The sequence below is a fragment of the Aquila chrysaetos genome, chromosome 1 (assembly GCF_900496995.4).
Source record: "Aquila chrysaetos chrysaetos chromosome 1, bAquChr1.4, whole genome shotgun sequence".
Lineage (NCBI taxonomy): Eukaryota > Metazoa > Chordata > Aves > Accipitriformes > Accipitridae > Aquila > Aquila chrysaetos.
The window spans coordinates 44,577,601-44,601,882 of NC_044004.1; the positions used below are offsets into that span (position 1 = coordinate 44,577,601).

At 37.5% G+C, this 24,282-nt stretch overlaps 1 long non-coding RNA gene across 1 annotated transcript in view; it reads left to right on the plus strand.

Moving 5' to 3' along the window:
- Nucleotides 1-22,127, plus strand: part of LOC115347013 — a 53,608-nt gene extending 31,481 nt beyond the window's left edge. The window contains exons 2-3 of the long non-coding RNA XR_003925347.1: nucleotides 16,436-16,992; nucleotides 21,439-22,127. This is a non-coding gene — a long non-coding RNA (uncharacterized LOC115347013). The remainder of the gene's footprint in view (nucleotides 1-16,435; nucleotides 16,993-21,438) is intronic.
- Nucleotides 22,128-24,282: the final 2,155 nt, after the last annotated feature.

The window sequence follows — 24,282 nt, forward strand, 5'->3', positions numbered from 1 at the left end:
AGACGTAGGCTGGCAGCTCCCTGACCAGCTCATGTATTGACTGCATGTTTCACAACATAGAAGATTGAAAAGGGATTATTTTTAGACTCTCAGACAGGAGCTACAGCAATGGAGGGGTCATGTTTCAACACTCCTCTTGTGTACATCCCTCCAGAGAGATGTCCAGCCATCACCTGTAATGCTCGTTCGACCTCCATGAACACAGCAGTGTCTTATCAACAACAGCTGCTGCAGAGAAAGCCCAGAGACAGAAAAGGGATGTCTACTTCTACCTTTTGCAAATCTCCTTGTGAACTATTCACGGGCACTGGTGTCCAGGTGGGACTACCACTCCAACAGTGCTGATTTCACAGCTGCACAGAGACTGCTGGGGAAAGTAGGGCAGGACACACTAAATGTTGGTCTCTGCTTAGTGTTTGAGATGATAATTTTTTGCTGCTTTTGCTTTTCTGTACTGGCAACATAGTGTACAACTTCAACATGGGCTGAGGTGAGTGTTTTTATTAGCCTACTTATTGTCCACAGTAAGAAAATTTTAAAAGCCACTTGCTGTCAAACCTACCAAGGACGGTCTGCAATGACAGGCTGACTAGTGCCGCTTAGATTTAGGGGCTTTAAAGGCATCGTGTTTCAGGCTTCATATTATGAACCATTACTATTTGCACAAGTGCTCCTAATAAAACTCTACCTCCAAATTCACAATAGCAGCTAATAAATTAGTAACATAACATTTACATTATTTGGGGGTCTTTTCTACAGAGCATTGTTCCTATAAACATAATTGTAAGCCATTCTCACAGAGGCAAACATGAGAAAGAAAACAGGCACAAGTAATTATGAAGAAACATCTGAAAAAACTGCCAAATGCTATCACAGCCCAGTGTGCCTGTGTGTGGGTGAAGGTAACAGAAAGTGAGGCGCTGCTGAAGCCATTTTGTTTCAGTTAGAAAAGAACACATAGTTACTGGCTGAAAAGCTGTACAGATGGGCTTCCATAATGGGAAAACCTGCACTGACATAATATTCAGGAACCAGAGCGCAATGGACTTATTCAGAAAAAAAAAAAAAGAAGTTCTAAAAAGGAGGTTCAATGCAACATTACTTAGATCTTTTTTTTAATTAGACAGAAAATAGTTGCACATCCTCCTATTCTTCTAATCATGCAATATATCATTAAAGAAATAAGATTCAAAGATGCACTAAGGGTTTTATTACTTTTTGTTCCTTTTGTTTTTCATTGTGTCTTCAGTAAAATATGATATCAATCATACAGTAAGCTTTTCTCTCAGAAGTGCTATTAAATGTGCTAGGGTTAGGAAACACATATCAGACACTCTGGTATTTCTACAGAAATAAATACATACTGAAGTAGTACCACAGAGCATTAGAAGGGATAAACTAATAGTTTAAGCAAGCTTCTGAATGTTTTTTGAGTTTGGGTCTCTTTTCCTCACCTAATCTGTGTCAATAACATTAACTGAAAACAGATCCACAAATATTTACCATGTAAAGCAGAAACACATGCAAGACACTTCAGAAAGCTCCGTTCAGCAATCCAATATTTGTTTTATTCAGTTCAACACTGATACACTGGGATCAGTGCCAAGGTTATGAATGTTGTTGAATGAATCCCAAAGTGTCCTTTTCCGCTAAGTTTTGAATCCCCATTAGTATAGTTCACTGCAACAATAAACCTCACCCGCTTCTCACCCATCTTTCTCCCTGTGGAGCAATACACACTTTACTTAACTTATATCTACACAGAAACACACTGATAATACATTCCCAGCAGAAGGCTGTTGTATCATATTAGGGCCAAAATAATTAACACAAGTCATTTTAGATGGAAACAAGATTGCAAACATGTATAGTAGATAGCATATATGTTTCAAAACACCAGCAAACTCATCATGTCAGTAGGACTGTTACCAAGAGGAGAATTTGACACAATGACTAGAATGCTAGAAAACCAGAGGCTGATGTGGTTTCCCAAGTTTCAGAAAATACAGGTGAAACTGATTTCATCAGTAGAATTGGATATAGGTGAAACCAATTTCATTAGTAGAATGGGATAGTTCTAGTCAGAAAGAATTTACAAGCAAATTTCATCAGCACACAGAGGCAAATCCTGCCTCTTTCATATAGAAATAAAGGTAGTAGAACTAGTAAAGCCCATCTTTGCAAGATGAGGCTGTGCATATCACATCATCTATCCCATGCTATGCTGGTTAAGGTAGTATCTTTTAGCCACTGGGTACACAAGAACTGATGAGCTGCCAAGTAGCCTGTGGGCAAGGATTGCTCTCACCCAGGTCTAGCCATCCAGAAGTCCTAATGCTTCTTGAATGTTACAAGTCCTGCAATAGCAGAATAAGCTCCTGCTTATTCAGCTCAAAATTTCTGCTTAAATAGGTTTATTTGCATGCTACAAATAAGAATGTTTCATCCACCCCGTATCTTTCTGTGTTATCATCACATATACTACTACATGATATGTAAAAATATTTGATCGGTTGATATAAAAACTAACTGTCATAAAACAAACACACTGCAAAATCTGCTTTCTTTATAATAAAGAGAAACTCCACCCTCACCCATTCCCAACTTGCTTTTACAATTTTTTGTTTTTTTCCTTTGAGAACATAGGAGCTCCGGTACTCTCATGCCCCTTGTGAGTTCACCATCCAATTACCTATCATCACCCAGCAGTGATTCACACCCTGAAGTTAGATTTAGTAGTTTGAAAATTCACTTCCAGCAAAGTTCAAATGAAACAGGTCAAAGGGACACATCACTGGTAACTCTGAGAGCACAGATGTTTAACAGAGACAAGTTTAAATTTCATTCTGGCAATTGTTTAGCCTTTGAACTCACAAAGAGCTTAGCCTGTTTAGCAACAGAGTATCCACGACAAATTCATTTTCATCAGTTTGTTTGAGTCAGTAATACTTAAACCAAGAGCAGTGTTATTTTAAAAGAGCAAGAAATTACTTTATAAAAGTAATGTAAAAAATTAGTATTTTAGTCTCTGTGGAATCGTCTGTTGAGCAAATCAGGTAGGGATGGAAGAATGCAGTGATTTTTATCTTCAAAACATTTAATACCCTTCCATACCTCTGTCTTAGTACAAGAATTAAGTACATGCTTATGTTTTTCAGATGAAGAAATCAGGCAGAAACATGCCTTTTTCAAGAGACTGATATGAAGTTGAAAATTAGAATGCAGAATGAAATATAAATATTAGTCACACTGAATATTTCTACTATGGTAGTATTGTAAGTCGAAAGTGTTGAAGACACCCCCATAAAACTATAGAAGTTACACTACTCTAACATACAACCTTCTACGTCCTACTGAGCTTAACACTGTAAACACATTATAATGCCTACCATCATCTTATCTGTTCCTTAATCTGTGGCTAAGGAACAGGGCTGGGGTTTGAGACCTACATCTTATGCCAGAGGATCACACACAGTTCTTCAGTGATTATGCCAGGTCTCCTTGAACACGATTCCCACCCATCAACTGCAGTCCTCATTGAAATATTGCAGAGCTAAATCAATTATTGTTTGAGAAGCATATAGAGTTCCTATGTAGAAGTGTTATTATGAGTAAAAGATGCAGCTTCAAGGAGTAAGACCAGTTAATGAAACAAGAGAGGCCAAAACTGAGGGAAAAAATTCTTCTCAGAGGAGTCTTTAGTCCACTATAACAGGCTTTACAAATATTGACCTCTTCAATAAGCTCAAATAAGAAGCAAGGGATCCTTTTACACTTTAAAAAGTTCAAGTTACTATAAATTATTCTGCATGTTTAAAAGGTCTGGTTTGCATAACACAGTAAGTCTGCCAGTACCTTTCTTTCTCCAATTAAAAACATATTATAATGTAATTTACATGAGATCCAAAAAAATACAGCTTTGTTTGAAAGGACTCATTTCATACAAAATTACAAAGAATTTTCGTATACATTGTGGGAAAAGTAGAGGACTTACAGCTTGCTATAGAGAAATTACTTTTGAATGGTTTTAATTTTGTTTTTAAACTCCATTACATGAAAAATTACTATGTTTTCCAATGGAAATTGCACATGTGTAATAATGTAAAATCAGCTTCTCAGCCTATTCTTTTTTTTTTTTTTTTGATATATATATATATATAGTTCTTTTCTGAGAGCACAGAAAGGAAAATATTGAGTGTATTTACCAAACAGATCCAGGCTTGGATGATAATTTTTTCTATTTTGTCATGAACATACAGGAAAACATATTAGTGTCATTCACTTTCTCCAAAATTTTGGGAGAGGATGAAAGGCAGGATAAAACTTCTTTATGTAGCAATATCACCTATGGAAAGGGTACAGCGTTCATCATTAACTCAAGTTTGAATAAAGCACTTGGAATAGTAATTTGGAAGCTATTCTTAGAAAATAAAAATCAAATTCTAAATCACTGAATAGTGGAGGAATACTAATAGAAGAAGCAGCAGTGTTGTATTACTCTAAAATCTGGAAATTGGAACACTTTCCTCACATGCTTGTATTCAGATATCTGCTCTGGCCTGTATACTGCCTAACAAGTTATAGGAGATAAACCTATCTTATGTCTTACCTTGAGAATGGCACCTAAGTTCCTTTGTGATTTCAGGCAAAAAATTGAAACATCTGTTTGACAAAACCAAAGTAGATTCAATATTTCCTGTTTGGCTTTGATTGTACTCCAAAACTCTCCTCCAATAACTCAGAAATATTTTCTAACATCCTGGAAAAGCATTATTTAGTTTAGGGGATGGGAGGAAGGGGAGTGGGAGAAGGCAGTTTTCACAAGTAAGGTTTGGTCAGTTGCTGGATAGGATATGCTGTGATTACAAATATACAGCCAGTAGCAAATAAGCTAATTGATGACTTATGTGGCCTCAGAATAAAATGACCAGGCACAAAACTAGAGCCTGATTCTTCATATGATATCTCAGTGTCCAGATTTTTGTCATAGGCTGTGGTGAGACTCCAGGAAGAAATCCTACAGGCTGGACAGAAGGGTATTATATTCAGTGCTTTTGAAGATGCAGGCTTTTTGCTTTCATGTGTAGCTTTTCAACAGAGATTATTTCATTCTGCTATTAATCGCAGTAAACGTAATATTCCTTTTCGTTTTTTCCATTGAAATGGCATCAGGTTTGCTGCAAGTATTACAAATTCTGTGTTGGTAAGAAGAGGGGGAAGTTAGATGTTTTCCTGAATTTCACCCTTTTTGCAGGCTAACAATGCAAGATGAAACACAGAGGCCTCATGGTAGTAGTTAATTTCTGATCAGTATTAATCTAGCATGTATCTTATTTCACAGGACGTTAATGTAAACCTGAGGGTGCAATTATACCCTTTAAAATATTTTTCTTAAAACTAGATACTATTTAAACAAAGGAATATTAAACATCAAAATTAGATTAAACTGAACTGTTAAAGAGTATTAAGGAAAAATACCAGAAAGCCAACATAGTTCTGATCCAGGCAAAACGAAGTTCTGTGGCCGCCAACCAATAAAAACTCCTTGGACTGTATATTTTTTATGAGTATTCTGTATTCAGAAGAATAATTCTGCTGCTTCTTTGCAGCTCAGTTACTAATTGCAGCACATTACCACTTTTCTCAACAGGAACACTATGATGCCTTCAATACAAAAATCAAACTCTTGGAAGTTTCACATTTCATTGTCGCTTTATAGTGTGGTTTCAAATCCCATCACATGAAAGGCAAAACTATAAATATTAAAATGAAGCAATAAAATATTTTCATATCTTCCATTACAGTCCTGGGAGGCAATGAAAGTGCTAAACTTTACTGGTGTCAAGGAAAATTTACACCATACAGAACCTTGCAAGACCTGCTCCCTGGTTTCTATACACACGGTAGTTAACTAAGCCATACCTAGTAGGCAATGGAAATTAGCTGAACGTATCACAATATCATTAAATATATACAATGATAAACAAGAAGAAAAACAGTGAAAACAACAACTCTAAAAAAATACTTGTAGTCATGTGAATAAATTATCTACTCATTGACCCAGTTACAATTTAGTCAGGAAATTCACTCATATCCAAAGGGAAAAACACAAAAATCAGGACTTTGGAAATATACTCAGAACATTTTTCAGTTCCATGGCATCCTCCATCTCATGATTTCTTACTAACATTAATCCTACATGTGAATACTATCATTCCTTTTTATATGGAAAAAATAGATATAGGCACATGAAGTATAGCAAATACAGCTGCAAGTATCCAGGCTGTGATTGAACTCTTTCAAGCAGGAATAAAGAAAGTATTGTTTTCTCAGTTAAAACGTTCTAGGGACTCATTCTTTGAAGTTACTACCACTACCTCAGTGGATCATTTCCCCCTTTTCTGAGGGATTAGAAGCCAGGATATACAGATTCCTACAGAGGTGTCACAGAAAACTGGGAAAAAAGAATGTAAAGCCCTTACCTTTTCTTTTTTAAAGCAGAAAAAAGATCTTCTAGTTCTTCCAAAAAAAGAAACAGACTTGACTGAGGATGATGCAAGAACATATTACAGAGGCTAGATGAATTACAGTGATATTTACACCATAACTTAATCAGAGAGCTATCCTTTCTTCATGAAGATATTCTACTTACTCAGAAAAATAAAATCAGAATAAAACCCATAGACTCAGAAAACTTTTGAATATAATGGGATTCTAGCAGTTTAGAGGGATTAAAATGTGATTACTTATGTGAGCAACTTGTAGGGGGACAATCCCTCTAACATGGTGAACACCAAAGTAGGCAGAAACAAAGAACCTAACATGTCTAACCTAACAAATAAAAAGTCCCACACAATAAGAAACAGACAATAAGAATGATTGTATCTATTGAACAATAACTCTAGGTCACTTCAGTTAACATACTTTAGCTAAAAGTTTGACAAAGTCTGAATAATGTGTGATAAAACTACACTGAGAAAACTGAACTTTTTAACTGTAAACTGCATTTCTTTCTGTTTTGTTGTGCTTTTATAACTTTGCCTCTCCCCAAAAGATTGAGTGCTGTATTTCTGATTTTTACAAATAAAATCAATGAGATAAGAAGAATGATTTTAAATATAAACATCTAGATATAATACTTTATAATGCTAGCACTTCCACAAAACAGCATCACTAGTTGAAAGCACTGATCAAAAGGTAACTTGATTTTTCAGAGATATTTACTAAAGAGAGAATTTGCTTAAAATAGGCCACAGTTTGGAAACCTGTAGCTTGAATAAAAAAATAATATAAGCCAGTCTGGGATACTTTAAATCTCCACTCTGAAACATCTTGTGTAGGTAAGAAACAGAGAGGGAAGTTTGAGAAGAATACCAAAGTGTTAGAGGACAATTTGATTAGGTTTAATCTATCATATAACAGACTCAAATTCAGATGTCAATGTAACAGATTAGAAAGAAAGTGGGCTGATTAGATAAACAGATCAGTAGATTATTTAGACTCAGAATGAGATGAAATCTTTTCAATTTATGTTACTAAGAGAATTATTTATCTTGGCAAAAGGCTGACAAAAGTTTCTATAACAGCAATATAGATAAGCCGACATAGCTCCAGTTTCAAGAGAAAAAATAAAAGCAAGTCTGGAATCTGTTCAGTTCAAGGCAAAATTATTACTAAATGGCATCAGAACTTCACACCAAGGCCATAAAATGAGAAGAAAGGTCATTATCCAGAGCAGACCTATTCTGGCATGCCGTTCACTTTCTGACAACAGGACTCATTCCACCTAGTTAAAGCCCAAGCGCTCAGAGTTGCGTAGGAGCTAAAGATGTTGGAGATGGGAGCTTCAATATCACTTGAGGATTTGTTTTTAATCTTCAGCTACCATCCGGCAGCCCCTGGAATCTACAGCTCTTTGCCAGAAGTCCAGGTTACTAACACAATGCTGGGGAGGAGTCAGAGGTCTGACAATGCCATGAGGCAATGCTCTGGCTCAAACTACTGTCTTCAAAGTTGACAAGACACAAAGGAAAACAGCGCCTTTTAAATCCCATCCCTCCTTCAGATTGGAAGAAGGTTTAAGAAAATTACTCCAAAAGAAATCTCCTTGCCATAGTATTTGTGTGGGAAAGCAGTAATTGCCATGAGTCAAGGGCTGAGCAAATGGTGGATTTATGTTAATTGAGGCCCTGAACTAAAGAATACCATGTGGGAAATGTGGTCACGCTGAAACCAAGTCAATATTTTAAGTTTATTTTTAAAAAATTAAAAAAACAGAATTTGTCTTCCATGAGTTCAATATTATGTATAGACTTTAAATCCCATTTTTATTTGCTATAACTGTGTTCATTTTAAAAGAAAAATGTACTTTCAAAACAAAAATTTGAAAGACTCTAAACCAAAAAAGGCAAAATAAAACACAAAGGCTTTACTGAAATTGCACATTTTTGCAGGATAGTGTTTTAATATCCTTATACATTAGCCACACTCTTTAACTGAGGACTCATTGAACTGAATTCACATGTATTCTTGCATCTTCGAAGACCTTCTCTCTTTTGCCCAAGTGCTTCAGATACATCAGAGCAGTCCAAACAGCACTAAATAGTGAAGTTTAGGCAACTACACTGTGCCCATGGAGTCCTGTAGGCATGAAATAAGCATTTCAGCAGCCAGTCAGCTGAAAAGCTTCCTGGATACTACAGCTAACATGATGGTAGAAATAAGACACATAAAGAAGCAATTTAGCTAGCAATTGAGAACGATTTTACTGGAAACCTCAGCCAGATCTGTCAGTTTAAGACTGGTAGCTGTCTAGTAGAGATGGGGTGGGTGGAAATCATAACTTCACTGAGGCCTACAGTGAAACTCTTTTACTTTAATGAGGCCAGAATGATACCTACATCCTTTAGCACAGACTTCATTACACATGCTTTCCTATGACACTATCATTTCAACATAATAGCATTTTGGAGGCATTTTTCACAACAATGTATGGCAGAATACAAACTATAAATTAATGTAATCCAAGTCTTCACTGCCTACAGTAAATGACTCAAGTTTTTCCCAAAGCAGAGTTTTTATCCTAAAAACAAACATTAACTTCTGACCTTTATAATTAATCAGCCTTTAAAACTCTGGTAGTACAAGGCATCCTTAAGAAAATACATTTCTTTCATCTCTGTGTGGTGGTGTTACATAGCTTTTCCTGAACAAATTGGCAACTTCTGACTCACTTGTATTTATGAGAAAGACTCTGAGTAGGCAACTTCTAGCACTGGTTCTCAGCATTATATTTCCTTCTCTACTGAAAATAAGGAAGTATATTACGTAAGAAAACAACAAAAGATGAATAACTTATTGCCCTTTTGGGTAGTCTGGGATATTTACAAATCTACATCCTTGCTGACGCAGTAAAAATACAAACTAGTAATCTTGAGAGACTTACTGTCCCCAGGGCAGCACTGCTTTTAATTTTATTATTGTTATTTATCTAGTCATGGGAGAATTGCAGACTGGAAGAACTCACTTCAGTTAATCTATCTTCCATCCATAGAGGAGCAGATAACATGTACAGTGAGACTTCTGAAATATTTGCTTCACTTTTCGGAGGCCTGTCAACTGTTGTGTGTACAATAATGCTGCTGAAAAGATTCAGATGTCATTTTGTTTCCTGCAACTCCTTCCATTTATTAGGAGGAATATTCCTCCTGTTTCTGTGCTGGAGGAGCACTTTCATTCCCAGCCAGAGAAGAGCTCTAGGTAGTGCTCAGCACCTCCTCTGGCCCCAGGGTCTTCACAGCGGAGGGTTTCCTCCTTCTGCCAGAGTTGCCATGTCGCAACAGTGGTTAGTATTTTGCAGACAGACGGCTTCAGGAAGTGCATAATCATGGCAGAATCTGAGATTTTATTTAAAACAAAACAAAGTAAAAATAACCACACCCCCAACCGTTGCCAGTCCTAGACCTCATAGTTAAAGAGAAAAATTTAGAAGCCGTGAAACCTAACAAAAAACAGGAGACAATAAAGAGACTATAGTATTTCTATAGCAAAACTCTTCTGATTTTCAAGCAAGTCAGATCATTCCAGAAGGGCTGTGACACATTGGGTTTACCTGCTTGGGTTAACAATGCAGTCTTCTTCAAAATTAAGTAGAACGTTACCACAAACCCTTCTGCATGAATATCTGCAAAATCAAAATCCATCTTCCTTGTAAAGTGACAGAAAGACACAAGAATCTTTCATAGAATCATAGAATAGTTTAGGTTGGAAAAGACCTTTAATATCATCGAGTCCAACTGTCAACCCAACACTGCCATGCCCACTAAACCATGTCCTGAAGTGCCATATCTACACATTTTTTTAACACCCCCAGGGATGGTGACTCCACCACTTCCCTGGGCAACCTGTTCCAATGCCTGACAACCCTTTCAGTAAAGAAATTTTTCCTAATATCCAATCTAAACCTCCCCTGCTGCAACTTGAGGCCATTTACTTTGGTCCTATCAGTTGTTACCTGGGAGAAGAGACCAGTACCCACCTCGCTACAACCTCTTTTCAGGTAGTTGTAGAGAGTGATAAGGTCTCCCCTCAGCGTCCTTTTCTCCAGACTAAACAACCCCAGTTCCCTCAGCCGCTCCTCATAAGACTCGTGCTCCAGGCCCCTCACCAACTTGGTTGCCCTTCTCTGAACACGCTCCAGCAACTCAATGTCTTTCTTGTAGTGAGGGGCCCAAAACTGAACACAGTACTCGAGGTGCGGCCTCACCGGTGCCCAGTACAGGGGGACAATCACTTCCTGCTCCTGCTGGCCACACTATTTCTGATACAGGCCAGGATGCCGTTGGCCTTCTTGGCCACCTGGGCACGCTGCTGGCTCATATTCAGCCAGCTGTCAACCAGCACCCCCAGGTCTTTTTCTGCTGGGCAACTTTCCAGCCACGCTTCCCCAACCCTGTAGCGCTGCATGGGGTTGCTGTGACCCAAGTGCAGGACCCGGCACTTGGCCTTGTTGAACCTCATACAATTGGCCTCGGCCCATCCATCCAGCCTGTCCAGATCTCTCTGTAGAGCCTCCCTACCCTCAAGCAGATGAACCCTCCCTCCCAACTTGGTGTCATCTGCAAACTTACTGAGGGTGCACTCAATCCCTTTGTCCAGATCATTGACAAAGATATTAAAGAGAACTGGCCTCAATACTGAGCCCTGAGGAACACCACTTGTGGCCGGCCGGCAACTGGATTTAACTCCATTCACCACAACTCTCTGGGCTTGTCCATCCAGCCAGTTTATTACCCAGTGAAGAGTACACCTGTCTAAGCCATGAGACACCAGCTTCTCAAGGAGTATACTGTGAGAGACAGCGTCAAAGGCCTTACTGAAGTCCAGGCAGACAACATCCACAGCCTTTCCATCATCCACTAGACGGGTCACCTGGTCATAGAAGGAGATCAGGTTGGTCAAGCAGGACCTGCCTTTCATGAAACCATGCTGGCTGGGCCTGATCCCCTGGTTCTCCTGCACATGCCGTGTGAGCACACTCAAGATGAACCGCTCCATAATCTTCCCCGGTACCGAGGTCAGGCTGACAGGTCTGTAGTTCCCTGGATCCTCTTTCCAACCCTTCTTGTAAATGGGTGCCACATTGGCAAGCCTCCAGTCCTCTGGGACCTCCCCTGTTGACCAGGACTGCTGATGGGTGATGGAGAGTGGCTTGGCAAGCTCCTCTCCCAGCTCCCTCAGTACTCTCAGATGGATCCCATCTGGTCCCAAAGATTTGTCAGTGTCCAGGTGGCATAGCAGGTCATTAACTACTTCCTCCTGGATTATGGGGGGTATATTCTGCTCTCCGTCCCTGTCTTCCAGCTCAGGGGGCAGAGTACCCTGAGGATAACTGGTCTCCCTGTTAAAGACTGAGGCAAAGAAGGCATTAAGTACCTCAGCCTTTTCCTCATCTTTGGTTGCAATTTGCCAGTGGCAAGTGCCACTGATGGTTCAAAACCCTGTCTTTCTAGCCGTTTCCACCACTATTCTCAAACTATGTCTCTGTATCTGAGTTTGTTCATCTAGTCATGGTTATAACACGTGTGTGAGATGAAAAGGTCAGTGTGAGTGAGTCATGCATATTTTTAAAGTGTTGTTAGAGTTTTATACAAAAAATGTTGTACGACTATTTGCCTTATTGTATGTATTTCAGAAATCCCACAAAGGGCAAAAAGCTGTCGTAATGCTAGCAAAAATAATTTCAGTTTTGTTCATTTCAGTGATAACAGTTTTCATCTGAAGGATTGAATCTCCAGTGTGTGTTTGCTTTTATACACTTTAGATTAGAATTTCATTTTTTAACTTCACAACTGTGGATTGCATAAAACACTCATTAACTTAGTCCTTTACTGAAATAAAATTATAGAGAATGCTCAATAAAAGAACACAGGCCCTTTCGCTTTAGAATTGGCAGTTCCCAATTATTTTTGAGCAAAACCAAATGCAGAGCAAAATGCTTTCCCAAACAACTAAATTTCACTGACTGGCGCCATACCAATGAAATCGCAGTGACCTTCTCTATTTGGTAGGCAGTAATAGCCTAGAACTACCTGAAATAAGGAGAATTGCTTATTATTCTTATCACATCACAGACACAATGCTGGTGTTCCAAATACACACAAAGCAAATGCACGGCTTTTGCAACCAGCAGCACAGCTCACTCCTATCCTACTGCCTCAGAAGTGACAAAGACATCTTCCATGCTATTATTAAGCACAATGATTTTACTAAAGCTGAATTTGCTCTTATGAAGAGGTAGTGATAGGCCAAAACTTCAAATTCTGATAAGGTTTTTAATTTCCTTCAAAGTTTAAAGTATTCAGACTGCTGAGAATACAATGGCTATTCACAAACTTGGCTTTAGAGGAAATAATTCTACCTCTAATATTAAAAATTTATTCATATCTGAATAAGATCATCTGATGTTTCAGAGACACCTCTGACAACTTCTGTATTTTTATACAGTTACTGTGAGTACTTCAAACAGGAGCTGATGCAGTCAGTGAAGAAAAAGAAAAAAACCAAACTGCTATTTATACCACTGGTAAATGGTATATATGGGGGTCCCATTTGACTGTGCTATATAAGCTCTGTTCAAAATCTTCACTGAGCAAATTTCTCATTAATAAAGGTACAACCTAAAAATAACAGATGGTACACTTGAGAAATTTTGTGCTCTCAAATTAATCCATACTCCTAGTAATACCCACTAAGATATATTCAAACATACCCTGTAACCCACTTTTTATTGATACATTTTAAAGGAAAATCAACTGTTTTCTTTATATTTCTCATGTTTATGCAGCTACAGTACTTTTGATGTCCAACTTACTGGAAAAAGTGAACATTGCCAGAAAAAAAAAATCTACAAAAACCTTATATGATTTTGAAATGCCAGGGTAGAAATATCACTTCTGAGTTTCTCTTGTCCAAACAGATTGAATGTTAATATCTAACAACATTAACAGGTAGAACACACTGCTCAATATGAAATTTTGTGACAGTTTTTTCAACATCAAGAGAACAAAAATACATTAATAGAAAAAATATTAACATCTTTGGCTTTTAATTTCCTTCCATTTAATTTAACTCTCTTTCTAAAGTTGTTTTTATTCACCCTTTATACTAATAAGATTTGGATCTCATATTTCCTGTTCTGGAATAAACAGTGAACCCATATATTTCCTTATTTATAGCTCAGGCACAATCAGCATTTGATCAAGGTGTACGGCCCTGCAAAATGGTTTCGATATAGTACTTTTTTTTTTTTTTTGGTAAGAGTAAATCCAAGTTATCCATAAGTTTTCCTATCTACAGAATGAATGAATGAATATGAGAGAAGTCTTGGAAAGAATCAGATGATAAAATATTAAGAATCAATGACATACATGTAGAACTAGTTTCATAGAAAGAGTTAGAAACAACCATTATGACACATCTGACAACTTCTAAATATTGTATTTCATAATGCCTCATTTTAGTATACCTACAACATAAAATAGGTAGAAGATTTTAGGGTCAGACCTTGTTAGATAGACTACTAAGTCAAAAATATGTTGAGCAATCTTACCATAAAAAGGTAGAGTGGAAAAGATTGACTTGTGAAAAGATGACAATGAATAAATTGCCAAAATATGCAAAGTATAACAGATCAGTTTAGTAATGCACATACAGTAGTTCCAAAGATGCTTGCAAATGTTTCATTTATTCATTTACTATAACCTTTGAAAATATTACATTTTTCCCTTCAGTTTATTTTCACTGCTTTAAGTTATGCCACTTTATTATTGCTAAGAAATATCACACCTCAGTCATTTTCAGAGGATTAGGATGATGATGACAACTCATGATGAACTTGATCATGCAAAATTCTATAATATTCTAGAAAAGAATATTATAGAATACAATATTATCTCTTCTGCTGTTTCATTCTTCATGCAGCTGTACTGACCTTACTTTCCTTACCTGCCACCTAGCTGTATCTACAAATACCCTTACGTTTGATCATTCCCTTTATTTAAGGTATTTCTTCGGCGTTCTTCTGCATTTCTGGTGTTCAGGACCAAATGTATTCACATAGATATTACTACATCTAATTATACAGGAATGAATATCACCTCATGGTTGCAGCCAGATAAATCCGGTCTTTTCTTAACACATGTCAAAGTTCAGGTCTTATATGGACACTAAGCTCTATGTTGTATTATAAATTTTTCTTCACTAGAAATATTTTTGCTGACTTGCATTTTCCCAGATTAGCTCCACCACTTCTATACTACCAACAAATTGAGGAATTTCCTAGATCTCATTGTATAACTCTGTAGTTGTTGCCAGTAAAACCATCTAATTTTCTTACTGTTTCAGTAAGAAAACTACTGCCATGAACATTACTAATTTCACTGACTGCACAGTAATAAATAAACTTTCAGCAACATTGTAGATTTATAGGTTGCGTCAGCTTGTAGATAGCGCCAATAAACATGAACCACATGAGATTTCTAGTTTGTAAATTATTTCTCTCTCTCTTGTTTCTGTTTTTTGTAATACTTGGAGAAGTATGTGATGGTGTCCTGTACTGTTAACACACTGACAATCAGCAATGCAATTACAGGTCTTACATTCAAATTAGCACAATGAAAACATCTAGATTGTAAAATATGTGGTCTTGCTGTCCAGCTCACTGGCTCCCACTGCAACTAATTTCCCCCCCCAGAAATGGGGGGAAGTGTGTGGGGCTGGGGGAAGGGGTTGGAAAAGTCAGCGCTAAATGAACAAATGATTTCAAATAATACCCAAAAAATCATTAAAAAAACCCAACCCAACAACAACAAAACCAACACACAAACCCCAAAGCTTTTTTCTGCTACCTGTCTGAATCCATTTTAAGTAAGCGGGGAGGAGCTAACTGGCTGGAGTGCAGCCACCGAGGCCCTGAGCCCCTGTAAAGTCTATTCCCACCAATAAAGGTTTCTAAGGAGATGTGTGTTCCACTTTTGACAGAGTCATTTTATTTTAGCAGAAACCCCTAGTAACCTCAAAAAGTTGTATTTAATCTGGATGAAGGCATATTTTAATGTGGGGGTATTTTCTTTTCGGCTAGCAGCCATATAAGTGTGTCTCGCTATGGAGATTTCTGTACAGTAAAGTTGTTTCAATCACTTGAGAAACCTCAAGATTTATTTATTAAAGGGTATCTATCTTTCATCTTCACTGAATTTCACTCTGCTTCAGTATGATAATTGGGTGTCGACTTTTCTGTTGTGGTTTTTGGTTGAAATGCAGCTTGCCTCCTGGATTAGATAGCAGCTACTGATACCAGAGCACCTTCTCCTGTTTCATCAGCTGCACTTCACTACTGAGGCACACCGTTAGGAGAGATAAAGTGCTGCACTGAGCCCAATCAAATAAACTCTGCAGCAACACTTGCCTTAGACCCCAGGAAATGGCAATGAGCCTGGCAGAGAGGTGGCCCAGAAAGGTTGTGACACCTCTACTGCAGAGAGGGATGCTCTCCAGAGGGGACTCTGCTGTGCAGCCCTGGGGTCTGGGGTGCATGGGGGGGGCCAACGGGACTGACTGCTCACAGAGGGTCTGTCTGGCCCCTGAATCTTCTGCTACCTTTTCTTCTGTTTTCTGCCTTGGTGCATCCATATCTGAGCAGGTAAAATGATCTTAAAACTGTTTTCCCAGGGTTAGACTTTGATTGCCTGAAGAATAAAACTGGGCCTCTCCTTCTGTGTAGGTTAGATTTCTACAAACCACTAATACTAGTTCAGCAAGCAGTAGAAGTAACTAAAATCCAAATCTCGATCTTTTTCTTTACCTCTCCTCCCCTCCTCATTCCCCCCACTGCAAAAAAAAAAAATATTCAGACAGTTCTGTTTCTTCTTTCCAGATGTGAACAACTGGATTAAATTCTATGGAGAGCTTTTAAAAAATCATAACAAGTCAATGGGTCACGGTCTTCGCAGCATAAAGGAAAAAAATGCTAAAGCCTCATTTCTGAGACCAAGCAACATGGCCGCAGCAGCTGCAAGGTCACAGGGATTGAAACAGAACCATGAAAAAGAAACCACAGCCACAAGAGCGACAGTAGAAATGACTCGTAAGTTTTTTTCCATCATAGTGACTGGAGAACTGCATTCCTTTCTGTAAGCAAAGCTGGCTCGATTGCTATACCACCGAAACTGTTTCCCCGGTTTGGGAATGAAAAGGCTTTCCACCTCTGTGAAAAGTTTTTGATACTTGAATCAAGATCATAGAGGAGATTCAACAGAGCAAATAATGCTCTTTGAAACCTGTAAAGATTATTTATTGTGACAGCTATTCATTTTGAAAATAAAAGTGCCTTGGATGAAAGAACCACATAGCCAACACTGGAGATGTTACCCAGAAATATCAAAACCTGTTTTCCCTCACCAGCTTGGATTCTTTCTGCCAGTTCTGCAAAAGGTAGTGAGATGAAAAGAGATGACTCAAGCCTATACACTCAGCAGGAAAAGTCTGATCTTTCTCCCCCCACCTCTTTTCAAGGAGCTAAATAAAGCTAAGGCATGAGTAGCAGTCTTAAGGTCCAGAGTAAAGCTGCATGAACACCACAAAAAGCTTTGTGAAAAGGTATTTGAAGCAGAAGCATGCGCTCACTTAGCATTTATGACTTCGGCTTTCTGTAAACAGTCTTAATAATAAAATTGCTGATTTTGCCAATACAGACCTTTGAAAAATATTAGATCTCTTTACCTGACTAACTAAAATAATGCTATGTATTTGGGGTAAACTATCACATATGATCAAGTCTAAATGCAATTTTTTTCAAGTAAAAATTAGTTGATTTACTAAAATCTACGTAGCAATGTGTTCAGTTGTTCTGCTTTTAGTACAGTCTCTGGGACTTAAGAACAAGGAAGAAATTTCCTAAATCCTTTTAGTGTACTGGACTGAATAAAGGTAAGAAATGCAGAAAGCATCGTTAAGTAACTGGTTCTTTTTAAAATTATTTTGTTCCTTAAGGAACTTTTTTAAAATTCATATGAAAACATAAAGGTATACAAAGGTACCAAAAGTGGTATTTTCTAATAAGACACTAAATTCAATTGGAAGAACAAATCACACTGGCTTAGAGTAGCATTTTGCTGTATATAAACTTGCATTCAATGCACAAAGAAACAAAGGTTTCTTCAACGTACAAGTATACTTGCTGTTTCTGTAGTGAAATTCTGTAATTACATACACCTAATATGTTTATTATTACTAGCATTAAGACTTTAATGTAAAAAATTTACACTTCCCATCAATAAATAATCCTGTTGAGAAGATATATATAATAGCAACACTATTTCATACTAAGTGCTTAAATTTTTTAAGGCAGCTGCAGGGAGAAATAACTGTAATCACTTTAACTTATTCTTTCGATGAAGCTTTTCCTTTAGAGGTTTGCTGCGTGAAGAGCCTTAGCGCTTTGCCACCTCTGGCATGTCCACCCCACAAGTGCAGGGGTGGCCGTGATGGCTCTGTACAAACTCAGCACTGGTGAGTGTGGTGAGAGAGACAGGTACAGGTCGTACGTGAGCAAGTAGATCCCGAGAGCAGCATCACCACACTTCGGGAAAAGGGCGAGGGAAAAGCCCATCCCACCACACTAAGGGATGGGCTAGGCCAGCATGGTGCAACTGAGGGAAACTTGCGCTGAACCCAGAACACCTGGGTGGATAAACTGAGTCCAAGACCTTGCGAGGCTTTTTATCACTGTGTGAGACTTTCTTTCTGCTTTTAGCTATACGTCTTTTTAAATACCAGCACAGTGGTGGAAAGCAGGCAAAACTCTCTGGCTTTTACTAACCCAGAGGGTGGTCATTGGGCACCAGTACCTGTTTGAGGAAACAGTTCTTCTCTGTTCAAGGTAGCAAGTAGGAGCTTTACTGTGTAAATTTTATCCTTGGTGATTGATCGTGCATTTAAAATGCTGAAGGCTTTCTCATTCTTTCTCTAGGAGACAGAAATCATCTACTGAGCTTTTAAATTCTTAAATTGTAATTCAAGTTTTGAGCTAGTTACCCACATCTCAGGCCAGATCTGTACATGGGCCACAATTCACTGCCAGACTCCCTAGTATTTTATGTCTCTGTCATGATCTAAGGATTCATTATCACATTTTAAAAACTGCATTTCTAAAATACAGTATACCTAGTCATTCTGCTATATGTTTAACCCCATTAGCATGCTCATTGCTCAGAAATCTGTGATCATGTAAAACTGGCAACAGCTGGTTTACAGAAAATCAATACCAACACTACTGAATGAAGATGATTCACTGTCCACAACAGTTTTATTTTCAGAAGTGTTTGATTCTTGATTAACATGTTCTCACTATGCATCATTCATGCTTAAATATTAAGATGTTCAAAGTTCTCCAGGATACAAAGTCAGGAAAAGCGGCATGAGGCAATGTGATATGCTTGCTGAGCCTCAAGCAAGTGATGGAAATGAAGCGATGCCTAAGATTTATTCACATTTTCATGGTAACAAATGAGAACTGCATGTATTAGCTGGCAGGTGATTTAAGTGGAGACAGATAGCTATGGGGCAAAGTGGAGCATCCTACTGCAAAGGGTTGCATAAAGCTCTTCCAGCATAAGAGTTCAGTCTTTAATCTTCTCTGGCTAAATATGGCTTATTTTTTAAAAACTCAGCCAAGCAATATGATAATGAGATGCGAAAGGAACCCCTTTTTAATTGTAAGAGTTGTACAGTGTTACATTTCATGGATTTACTACTCAAAATAAGAAGGGAACCTAGGTATAATCCAATGGCATCAATGCAAGAGCAACAATTTTAGTGCTTAGCCCATCGTTCACTGAAACTGGAGGCAAAAGACACTTAATAATTCTTTAATTCTTAATGCAAATCAAACTGAGATTTAGGGAAATATATCCCCCATGCAGAGTCAGTCCCAAATAATATCAAGAGCATGAGAAAAAAATAATACTTTACTGGCAGAAAGCTTGCTTGTAACATAAAAAATCACTACCTGCAGAACATTGTTTAGAGATTTCTGAACAGTCGGTTTTGATTTAAAACTATGCCTAAATGTCAATTACGTGTGAGATACATAGCTAGTGTTTCACACCCGGGCAAGAATTTAAAGTCTTAAAATTTTACAGAATTCAATCTGTAAAAGGAACATCCATAGTTTTGTGTAAAGGTAACAGCCAGTCTTCCATCATCACTTTTGTCATCCTTCAACTTTAGTAGGGTGTATTCTGAGAAGGATACAACCATGCAGAAAATGATACTGGCCTGCCATTGTGATTTACTTTCTAAATTTGTGAATTATCTTCTAAAGACTGTATTTTCAGGAGTGCCTTTACAACTAATGTATCACCTGGGATTTAATTCAGGTGTAGCGCTAGCAAGCAAATACCACAGGCATCGGTTCAAGTATAAGTTTAGGGTCAAATTTCAATTTGATGCAGACACTAATCTTTAAATCAACCTCATGCAAAGCCACTGGGAGAGCAGGAGAAGGTTTATTAGTTCACTGCAAGAAATCAGTATTACTCTGGCATTGTTTCCATGCTAATACTTTGTTTCACTGACCGGCATGCTCTTGAACCACATGCTACAAAGCTTTTCTTTACAATTATGCTTTTCCCTTTTTGCATTAACTTTTCACCTGCTTTCTGCATATGACAGCAGTAGAGTTAAGCAAAAATGTTCTTTCATTTTAGTATTTTTATTAAGAGAACTGAAAAATGTCATATGGGACTGTGAACGTTTGTGGTTAGGCTCTGGCAGATGTTTTCAGATCTTAGACCAAAGAACTTATAGCAAGGTCATTAAAGGAACTAACAATTTTAAAGCAACTTGCTTCCATAGGTTTGATGCAGGAAAACTTTTATGACAATGTTAGAAAGTTAACCTTTCTTGGCTCTCTTTATCTTCAGCAGAAAGTTCTGACTACAGATCAATGAAGATCGAACTTACATTAAGCCGACCAGCAGCAAGGTATAGTTCGAACCAGTGGCACAAAGAGAGGCTACTCTTATTTGCAGCTCTATGAGGAGTCAACTGGAATCTTTCTTTTGACTCTTGATTGCTCTGACAGTTAAAGGCTACTTATCACTTTCTTGACAAAACTTTTCAAGACTAACAATACATTAAACCTTTAGCAAGTGCTTAGCGTACAGAAATTCACCAGCTGAAATAATATTGAGCAAGTATTTGGTGACCATTTAATTTTCTTTCCTATATAAATAATTATTTTTACAGACTTTCTTACAACTCAAAACATACATATCAGTGTCTTGAGGTACTGCAGTCTGAATTAGAGTTCTCTAACTAATAGAGTTGCTATTCAGTGCTTAAGCTGAAGTTGTCGTTCATCAAAGGCTAACCTCTAATGACAAGATCCTCAAGTTGAGTACGGACTAGATGGTAAGAATCAAACTTCAGATTTATTTCAAGAGCATTAATCTCAGATACGTCTTTCCTCATAAGGTGACACACCAGTTTGTTATAGAGGAGGAGACTTGATTGTACCCATCTTAAACAAAAAACTTCTTTCCTGAAACAAAATGGTGTCTAAGAGCTACTGTTAAAGGCAAGCACATGCCTTAAAGCAATGCCAAAAATGTCAGGAAAATTTTGAGTTTCCACTAGAGTTAATTTGCTTTAAAAAAAAGTGCTGTCATGATTGCCTTCAATTTAGAGTTATACACTAACAACATAACTACCACCAGTAGACTCATGAATGTCAAGTGGAATGAAAAGATCTTTTAGTAAGAGTATTTTGGATAAGTCCTTTTCTTCAGGCAGAGTCACTCTCCTCACTTAGCTTTCCAGCAAGAGCAAAATGTCCTTCTTGCTTTAACCTTGGGCTATTTTCCCTGTACTCAACAGACAGCTGGATTGCAGTGCTGAAGAAAGGGAAGGAAAGGATCTGTTGGCAACAACTATAATTTATCAAAACAGTGAGAAGAACTCCCTTTGGGTGAAATGGAAGGTAGCCATCAGCACCAAGCTAAACTGCCAGATCTGCAACTTCACTTTAGCACCAAGTACAGAGGAGATGGTTTGTACTTCCTATCAACAGTTAAGCAAAAGAAAAGGAGGAAAAATGGCAAGCATATCTCTTAGCAAACACAATATGATCACAGTCCTTCAAAGTGTCTGGGTGGAAAGCTGAAACTGAGAGAATTTGACATAAGAAAATTCAGACACTGCTTCTGTTCCAGCTTTTCCAGCTCTTCAGTTATATTTCCTTTCCTTTTCCTTACTTTTCATTCATTGCCAGTTTTTGGTTGCTAGTCAAAAGTAGTTTCTTTTTTTTTTTTTTTTTAACAAAATAATAAGAAAAAAGGTTGAGCAGAAATTTTCCCAAGTATTTCAACAAATTATACAGAGCTCTAGTCATTTACAGGCTGATGGTCAAGTAGGTATAACTAGTCTTCCCTCAGACGTCCATCCTTTCATTTCCATGCATCCTTGCTGTAAACTACGAATCCAAGTAAATAATAAATGAATGCACTTGCCATCAGGAAGAATAAATGGAATTATCTTGAACTATGGAAACTGCAGAATGGATAAGTAAAAAGCAACACTATGTAAATATTTTGTGTCCTTAATTTTGTCATCTATAACAAGATGGTAAGCTTTGGAAACTTTAAAAAAATGGAAGGAATGAGAAGTGTTGTGGGAACTATGATATATTTTGCTACTGAGAAGCAGCTAGCTTACTGAAGTAAATTTACGTTCTTCAGGAGAAAGTATACAGATACACTTGGTAGAAACAGAATTCTTCATAAATCCAAAGAATGGACAAAATTTAGATCCAAACCTGAAAATCTCAAATATGGTAATTTTAAACTTGATTCATGACAGAGTTAGAATCTTCTGTTCTTTGGACCTCTGTGTATCTCAGCTAGCACCCTTCTGCCCCTAACACTTGGATAATTACAGCTTGCTCATTGGAGGAATCACCCTTTCTGCATGTGAAGAGGACTGGGCACCTTGGGAAACCTGCTCTGTGTTCACAGCTTTTAAGGTCACTGCTCTACAAACAATAAACTCCAACTGCAATGCAGACACAGAACCAGAGCTCTAGACCAATGTGTTGATTCTATTTACATGATAATAATATATATCCATAGCAATGGGAATCATAGAAAAATACCTCTACATTTTCCATGTCTCTCTTTTTCTTCTACCCTTAGCATCAGGCAGCCCAGTCATTCGTTCCTCATTCAGTATTACTTCCAGAGTTGGGTTTCATAGGCAAGAAAGGCTTTTTTTTTTTTTTTTAAGCTAGATACGTGCCAAATCAATCAAAAACTCTCAAGACTGTAGAGAGCTCCTTTTACCAAAATACCAAAGAGTCAAGGATTTCGTATTTGACATTAGGAAAGTTAGTAAACTTTCTCTTGGTCTGAGATCTTACGTGTTGCAGTTATTTGCAATGTAGGAAGATGCCATATACTAGTAGATAATATCATATAGGATAATATCTTTGAAATAAAATCAACTGATATAAGGTATTCAGCATTTCTGTGGACGCTTGTGCAACAAACCAGAATTTCCTAAAATGAAGACAAATGCAACGGGGATTTGCTACAGCTGGACAATCTGATGGGGATTCTTTTATAATGAGCATATGACAGACTCGTTTCGTGTGGCAATAAATCCAGGAATTAGTGGAGAACATTACCACCATGACATCAGGAAATATGTCATATCACAGCCATGAATAACATGCCCACAATCTGGAGTGGATGAATTTACCATTACAGTTCAGACTTCTTTTAAAAAAACAAACCCCCAAAACCAAAAAAACGATATTCATCCCAGATAACTGAAAAGGGAAGGAATAATGTCGTTATCTCCCTAGCTATATCCCAATTTCACTGTGAAGTTCATGCAGTTTCCCATCCATTCTTGGTACTAAAACACCACCAATGCTTTTTATTTCTCCCACTCTATCTCTTTCTTATTGCCCTTTTAACCTTGCTAATAGGGTGTAATTACCCAGGTGAATTCTAATCTTGTAAAACATAGCCATGGTGTGGTTGCAAACCAAAAGCAATACTAAATAAATGGAAATGATACATTTGCCACCCACTAACTGATAAAGAAAAATAGCTCTTTGCTTATGGTAGTCGATCTTCTGATTTACAACCCCCACAAACAATCTTGTTAGGGGATTTTTGTTGGTTGTTTTTTGGTTGGGGTTTGTTGGTTTTTTATCATTTCCTGCTATTCTTTTGCTGTCCCAATCTGTATATCTAGCTCTTAAGAACAAATGGTAAAATCTGAGAGCAAAGAGCTTCCTGTAGAATGTCTTTTCTATGCCTATCCTTTATGCCAAGAGCACTTAAAAGCACAAAACAGAGCATCTACAAAAATCTTTTTCTTATTTAAAAAGATATATGGAACGATGTTAGCTGAAACTTGGCCAGAATAAATAATTTATCCTGTGACTGTTTATGTTTTCTGTTCATGATATGCAAACTAAATAAAAATTTGAAAATAATCCTTTTGTTGATACCATACAAATAGTAAAACTCAGCTTCTATTTAAAAATTACCATACATTTTGGTGGGAAAAGTTTCTGATTCTTAACAAGGAACAATCCGGTTTTATATTTTTTATATAACTATCTGTTCTGGTTTTGGCTGGGATAGAGTTAATTTTCTTTCTAGTAGCTGGTATAGTGTTATGTCTTGGATTCAGTATGAGAAGAATGTTGAT